Raw genomic sequence first — 8,678 nt, forward strand, 5'->3', positions numbered from 1 at the left:
TGTGCACGGCGCTGTTCCACCACATGACTGTGCACGGCGCTGTTCCACCACATGACTGTGCACGGCGCTGTTCCACCACATGACTGTGCACGGCGCTGTTCCACCACATGATGACTGTGTACAGTGCTGTTCCATCACATGATGACTGTGCACAGCGCTGTTCCACCACATGACTGTGCACAGCGCTGTTCCACCACATGACTGTGCACAGTGCTGTTCCACCACATGACTGTGCACAGTGCTGTTCCACCACATGATGACTGTGCACGGTGCTGTCCCACCACATGATGACTGTGCACGGCGCTGTTCCACCACATGACTGTGCACAGCGCTGTTCCACCACATGACTGTGCACAGCGCTATTCCACCACATGATGACTGTGCACAGTGCTGTTCCACCACATGATGACTGTGCACAGCGCTGTTCCACCACATGATGACTGTGCACAGTGCTGTTCCACCACATGACTGTGCACAGCGCTGTTCCACCACATGACTGTGCACGGCGCTGTTCCACCACATGACTGTGCACAGTGCTGTTCCACCACATGACTGTGCACAGCGCTATTCCACCACATGACTGTGCACGGTGCTGTTCCACCACATGATGACTGTGCACAGCGCTGTTCCACCACATGATGACTGTGCACAGAGCTGTTCCACCACATGATGACTGTGCACAGCGCTGTTCCACCACATGATGACTGTGCACAGCGCTGTTCCACCACATGATGACTGTGCACAGCGCTGTTCCACCACATGATGACTGTGCACAGTGCTGTTCCACCACATGACTGTGCACAGTGCTGTTCCACCACATGACTGTGCACAGCGCTGTTCCACCACATGATGACTGTGCACAGCGCTGTTCCACCACATGACTGTGCACAGCGCTGTTCCACCACATGACTGTGCACAGTGCTGTTCCACCACATGACTGTGCACGGCGCTGTTCCATCACATGATGACTGTGCACGGCGCTGTTCCACCACATGATGACTGTGCACGGCGCTGTTCCACCACATGATGACTGTGCACAGCGCTGTTCCACCACATGACTGTGCACAGTGCTGTTCCACCACATGATGACTGTGCACAGCGCTGTTCCATCACATGATGACTGTGCACAGTGCTGTTCCACCACATGACTGTGCACAGCGCTGTTCCACCACATGACTGTGCACAGCGCTGTTCCACCACATGATGACTGTGCACAGCGCTGTTCCACCACATGATGACTGTGCACAGCGCTGTTCCATCACATGACTGTGCACAGTGCTGTTCCACCACATGACTGTGCACAGTGCTGTTCCACCACATGACTGTGCACAGCGCTGTTCCACCACATGACTGTGCACAGCGCTGTTCCACCACATGACTGTGCACAGCGCTGTTCCACCACATGATGACTGTGCACAGCGCTGTTCCACCACATGATGACTGTGCACAGCGCTGTTCCACCACATGATGACTGTGCACAGCGCTGTTCCACCACATGATGACTGTGCACAGTGCTGTTCCACCACATGATGACTGTGCACGGCGCTGTTCCACCACATGATGACTGTGCACGGCGCTGTTCCACCACATGACTGTGCACAGTGCTGTTCCACCACATGATGACTGTGCACAGCGCTGTTCCACCACATGACTGTGCACGGCGCTGTTCCACCACATGACTGTGCACAGTGCTGTTCCACCACATGACTGTGCACAGTGCTGTTCCACCACATGACTGTGCACGGCGCTATTCCACCACATGACTGTGCACAGTGCTGTTCCACCACATGATGACTGTGCACAGTGCTGTTCCACCACATGATGACTGTGCACAGCGCTGTTCCACCACATGACTGTGCACAGCGCTGTTCCACCACATGACTGTGCACAGTGCTGTTCCACCACATGATGACTGTGCACGGCGCTGTTCCACCACATGATGACTGTGCACAGCGCTGTTCCACCACATGACTGTGCACAGCGCTGTTCCACCACATGATGACTGTGCACGGTGCTGTTCCACCACATGACTGTGCACAGCGCTGTTCCACCACATGATGACTGTGCACAGCGCTGTTCCACCACATGACTGTGCACAGCGCTGTTCCACCACATGATGACTGTGCACAGCGCTGTTCCACCACATGACTGTGCACAGTGCTGTTCCACCACATGATGACTGTGCACAGCGCTGTTCCACCACATGACTGTGCACAGCGCTGTTCCACCACATGATGACTGTGCACAGCGCTGTTCCACCACATGATGACTGTGCACAGCGCTGTTCCACCACATGACTGTGCACAGTGCTGTTCCACCACATGACTGTGCACAGCGCTGTTCCACCACATGATGACTGTGCACAGCGCTGTTCCACCACATGATGACTGTGCACAGCGCTGTTCCACCACATGATGACTGTGCACAGTGCTGTTCCACCACATGACTGTGCACGGCGCTGTTCCATCACATGATGACTGTGCACGGCGCTGTTCCACCACATGATGACTGTGCACGGCGCTGTTCCATCACATGATGACTGTGCACAGTGCTGTTCCACCACATGACTGTGCACAGCGCTGTTCCACCACATGACTGTGCACAGTGCTATTCCACCACATGACTGTGCACAGCGCTGTTCCACCACATGATGACTGTGCACAGTGCTGTTCCACCACATGACTGTGCACAGTGCTGTTCCACCACATGATGACTGTGCACAGTGCTGTTCCACCACATGACTGTGCATGGCGCTGTTCCATCACATGATGACTGTGCACAGCGCTGTTCCACCACATGATGACTGTGCACAGTGCTGTTCCACCACATGACTGTGCACAGCGCTGTTCCACCACATGATGACTGTGCACAGTGCTGTTCCACCACATGACTATGCACGGCGCTGTTCCATCACATGATGACTGTGCACGGCGCTGTTCCACCACATGATGACTGTGCACAGCGCTGTTCCACCACATGACTGTGCACAGTGCTGTTCCACCACATGATGACTGTGCACAGTGCTGTTCCACCACATGACTGTGCACAGCGCTGTTCCACCACATGATGACTGTGCACAGTGCTGTTCCACCACATGACTATGCACGGCGCTGTTCCATCACATGATGACTGTGCACGGCGCTGTTCTACCACATGATGACTGTGCACGGCGCTGTTCCACCACATGATGACTGTGCACAGTGCTGTTCCACCACATGACTGTGCACAGTGCTGTTCCACCACATGATGACTGTGCACAGCGCTGTTCCACCACATGACTGTGCACGGCGCTGTTCCACCACATGATGACTGTGCACAGTGCTGTTCCACCACATGACTGTGCACAGTGCTGTTCCACCACATGACTGTGCACAGTGCTGTTCCATCACATGATGACTGTGCACAGCGCTGTTCCACCACATGATGACTGTGCACGGCGCTGTTCCATCACATGATGACTGTGCACAGTGCTGTTCCACCACATGATGACTGCACAGCGCTGTTCCACCACATGACTGTGCACAGCGCTGTTCCACCACATGATGACTGTGCACAGTGCTGTTCCACCACATGACTGTGCACAGTGCTGTTCCACCACATGATGACTGTGCACAGCGCTGTTCCACCACATGACTGTGCACAGTGCGTTCCGTATCACGTATCTGAATCGTACCCCTGCCCCGCGAACCTTGTCACTGTCCCATGTCATACACCTCTGTGCGCGTTGCACGCAGGCCATGTGGAGGACCCTGGCCTACACTGGGTTTTGTCCCTGGGCGTCACCTGGCAGGCGTCCATCTGCAATGCTGTCACCAAACACTTTCTCTATTTTAAGCTACATGTCTGCTTCTCCTAAACCCGCCTTTTGTGGCCCCAGAAAACAAAATTGCCCCACAAGCCTTCACTGGTATGGAAAGAAGACTCTTCATGGAAGGGTCACTGACAGACATCAGACTTTTGAGAGGCTGGTACCTACGGGATTCAGGACGCAGGCCAGTCCACAGTGCAATCCTGTCCGCCATCAGCTGTGTCCATGGGTGCGTCTGTACCACTGAGTCTCACAGGTGGAATCTTCAGAAGAAAGCACCGCCTTCCACCCGTGTGCTCTCTGACCTTACTGCCCAACCTAGGAAGCACCTGTGGAAGACTAAGGATGTTCACCCCAGTCCTACTAGGAGGTCCTCTCAGCATGTCTCTCTGATAAAGAAGGTCCCTATGGCCAAACTCTTAATAAGCTTATGAGGATAGGAAGGTATGTGGAGTCCCACTGGAGCAGAAGGCAGCAGAGAGAAACAGGCTTCCCTTGGGAAGCCCCAAGGCTGATGTGGTCACAGGAGCTAGGAACTGGCTCAGAAAGCCGGGCCTGCCTCCCACCTCAGTAGGGTGGGCCTTGTGTGCAGCTCTCAGACTTGACCGAGACCTGTTGTGAGTCTTGGTAGCAGGACGGTAAATATGCTGGGTCCATTCTAAAGTCGGAGGGCCTCTCAGAGCTGGGTCTCACAGCAGTGACTTATAACCACTCACCACTCCAAACGTTCCTCTTTCCCCTCCACCGACACCCCCGGCTCTCCCTGCTGCCAGGTTGTGTGCAGAGATCTACTGGGATGCCCTCTTCTTCATTCTACCTGGTGGCCTGGCCAAGTTCCCAGCTGAGTCCAGTCCTCCGGTGAAGGCTAGACTACAAAAAACCCTAGGAACAGAAGCCTGGTGCTTCTGTTAGAACTGTTTGGTGGGCTCTATCCCATGCCAAGGTGAGCAAACATGCAGAGTAAACTGTGACCAGTTTAGGCCCCAAGGTCTTCATGTGGAGTCTGTGATGTAGATGGCAGACACATAAACACAGGTCACACCTCATGTGGTATCTACACTCACATCAGGACCCTGCCAACAGTCCTGAGATACAAGGTGGGTGGTACAAGGCTTAAGACCTGGGTGCTGCAAAAATAAGGTTCAGGGTCTGGAGCTACAAGAGGTACAAGGGCAGTGCTCCGTACATTGTACCAAGAGGGTGAGGTGGCATGGCGCTCTGGCCCTACCCCCACCCAGCAGCAGCCGTTCCAAGGTGCCCTCCTGCCACCACCCACCATTCCACAAGCTAGGTCTAGGCCACCACATCCACTCACTCACTGACTCCAGGAGAGCTCTTCTATGGCCTTCGTGCGACCTCAAGGTGGCGGGTACCTTAAGTTCCTGCACGCCAGGCCCATTTCTGAGAAAGTGTCCGGTTAGCAAAGCCAATGGTCTCACCTGCTCTGGCTCACCAGGGCACTAATTACTCTGCTGTAGGCCAAAGTAAACTATACATGAGTGCAGTGTGTGTGTGTGTGTGTGTGTGTGTGTGTGTGTGTGTGTGTGCATGCGCACGTGCATAAGTGCGCGCGGGTCCTGGAGCTTAAACGCAGGGGACTAGGTGCTGTCCCTGAGCTTTTGTGCTCAAGGCTAGCTCTCTACCACTTGAGCTATAGCTCCACTCTCAGCTAGTTCATTGGAGGTCACAGTTTCACAGACTTTCCTGCCTGGGCTGGCGTTGAACCTCGATCCTCAGATCTCAGCCTCATGATCTCTGGGAGTCATCAATAACAAGTGTCTTTGTCCTGCTTGAGGGGAGGAGCTGGACATGCAGACCCCCTGGTGACCGGGGAACCCAACCAACGCTGCCAGACTGGAGCTCCTGGATCTGGGAGGGTCCTCTACTGTGAATCAGGTATGCTAAGGACGTGTGCACCAGCCTGCTTGAACATGACCAGTGACTGTCTATGCACAGGCAGTAAGGAACTACCCTGTGTACATTTGAAAGGACAGCCTGGCCCATACACCCACGTGAACAGGGAGACTGAACTCACGGCTCTCTTCTTTTAGGTGGCATAGGTTGAGGGTGGTGGAAAGCCAGACCTCAGAAACACCTTCCTTGTCTCCTGAGAGTTGTCTGCAGACAACTCAAAAGCAGCCAGAGGCTAGGTATGTCCTCTCAGGGCAGCTCCTCTATGTCTTAACAGGACACATTCCAGAAGGTTCTGGTCCTTTGCAGAAATGTCTAGAGGAGCCCCAGCTGGTTTGCCACTAACCCTTGACCTTGGAGGTTAGCCTTCCCTAGTCAACAGAACTGCCATCTAGGGACTTGTGCCTGATAGGCTGTCTTGGCACATGACCTTATGACCTGGGTTTACCTGGTGTCAGATCCTCGTCTGATGCAGGTGTGCTCCTGTACAGGTCTAAACCGGGGCACACGTGCACACCGGTGTGCTTCTCCACAGTTCAGTGTCCCCAAGGACCACTTCTCCCTCCTTGCTTGGCACCTGTGGTTCCAGGGAGGGGGCATCTCTCTTACAGCCCCACATTTGGGGTTCAGTGAATGGACAAAAAGGCTCACTCAACGGGGCAAGGCTGGTACACCCTGGTTTGGGAGGGGTGGGCTTGCAGCCTGGGTTAGGGGCTTGTGACTCCATTCCCCAAGGAAGTCTCCGGTCACCGTCTGCCCCAGGGCCAACAGCCGCCTGGCCAGCCTGCCGCCACTGGGGTTATTTATGACCATCCTCCCTCCTTCCCCAGTGTGCTGTGGCTTCCACCCGCCACAGAGGGCCCAGCACGGGAGGGTCTGGAGCAGCGACTGCCGGGCGCCAAACTGGACTGATAGGCGGGTCTCGCTGGCAGAAGTGCAGCTGTGGCTTCCCGAGACGCTGGGCTCCTGCCAACCTGAGAATGCCTGCCTGGATGATTCTAGTAACAAAACATGTCCTTCTTGCCTCGACTTTGGCCTGAGAAGCGCAAAGAAAGGTGGGGCCCCACCTAGCACGTAGGTGTATCAAATGCCATGTTCCCAGTAAGGAAGCCGGGTCCTAGACAGAGGCCGTGGGTCCCAGGAGGAAGAAGGGGAGGTTGTGGAAGGAGTCCTCCTACTTCTAATCCACTTAGGAAGTTTTAAGGAATATACCCTGGTCCTCCAGACAGAGAGCAAGATTGCTGGCCCTCTGTACCTGCTGGACAGGCATGCGCCAGGCATGATGAAAGAATGAGGACTAGAAGGGAAGCCTCTAGGCACTGTAAAGTCCCAGAGCTACAGATGAAGTTCAGGCAGCCTCGGGCTCCACACACAAGCTAAGAGGAACACAAGAAGCTGGGGTCGGGGTGGGAGGCTCTCTGGCCAAGAAGTAGGGTCAGGGGCATGGCCAGGCAGTATGCACACACTTGGCCTCTAGCCAGTCCTGAAGGCCTTCCACATGTGCTACAACCACCCATTAACATAGTGGCATCTAGCCGAAGTTCCCATTAGGCTTGGAAGCATCTACCCTAGAGCAAGACATAGACCATGCATGAGGGCTTCACTCCTGTTCAGGGATGTACTTGTGTCTAGACTGAAAATTTGGTGATGGTGCGGTCATTCCCACCTGGCCCCCCCAGCCCCAGTAGACCACATTCCAAGACTAGCACAAGTCCAAGATGCAAAGGAACATAGGTCTCCCAGTCACAGTCCTGGTCTGAGAAGATCAAGTCTACCATAGATCTCTCCCCCACCCCTTCTCTTTCTCTCTCTCTCTCTCACACACACACACACACACACACACACACACGTCTGGAGCCAGCTGTGTCTTGGCTGCAGGTGATGGGTCCAATGGCCAACTTCATGCTAGCCGGTAATGGGTCACGGGGACAGGAGGCAACTCACTCAAAGAGGTGCATGTGCAAAATATCCCTGCTAATCCAGCTCAGCCTCTCAGTGCCGAGACTGAGGGATGCCCACGGGAATTCCCTGCCGGGCTGGCATCAGTGCACAGGGGCTGCCGCTGGTACTATCTATAGACACCAAAGGCAGACAGTCTCACTGGCTATTACCAAACCCCCCTGGTCTCTGTTCCTCTCAGTTTCATGCAGCCACAGGCAAGAGCAAGGGCTGGCCAGGAAACAGTTGCCCAGTTGACCTACTGCCAAAGGCACCAAGGTGGACAAGGGTATGGCAGGTGCCTGTGGCTAGTGTGAGCAGAAATGTGCTGAGTGCACACTCCCCGGGCTAACTGCTCTATTCCCCATCCCAGGCTGATTCACTACCTCCTTTCTGCCCCACACCATGGCTTGACCCTGTCCAAAATAGCTGTGTGCCATCGAAGAAGGTTGCTTGACTGCTCTGTCTCAGGCTGTCATCTATAAAATGGGAATGAAAAAGAAACTGGCAACAGGACAATAAAAGCCAGGGAGAGGCTATCCTTGCTTACGAACAGAAGGCAAACTCGACAGCCCTCAGCCTGGCTGCGGGCACCCTGCCCACGGGGCGGCTTTCCCCCTAGGTGGCTGGGACCGTCCCTCTGCCCGGTGATGCCCGGTGATGCCCGGTGACTCGGTGACTCGGGGCTGGCCCGCGTGCCGTCTCCATCCCACGGGGGCTTTGGTTAGGCACCTCCCCCCCGCCCCGCGAGGCTCCCGTTCTCCTCTCGCCCTTCCCGCCCTTTCTTCTCCGCGGGCCACGTTCCTCCACCGGCCCCGGCCCGAGCCCAGTCGGCCTTCACGCACCCCCCGCCGGAGGGGGCACCCGCGCCGCGCCGGAGCTGTTTAAATGGGCCAGGCGGCGGCGGCGGCGGCGGCGGCGGCGGCGGGTCTCCCGGGTCCCCGCCGGGGTGGCGGGCGCGCGCCGGCGGGGCGGACGCGAGTGCGCGGCGGGGCGCGGCGCGGCGGGGCAGGGCGGGGCG

Source organism: Dipodomys merriami, unplaced genomic scaffold (assembly GCF_024711535.1).
Source record: "Dipodomys merriami isolate MVZ:Mamm:240054 unplaced genomic scaffold, mDipMer1.0.p SCAF_28, whole genome shotgun sequence".
NCBI classification, from domain to species: domain Eukaryota; kingdom Metazoa; phylum Chordata; class Mammalia; order Rodentia; family Heteromyidae; genus Dipodomys; species Dipodomys merriami.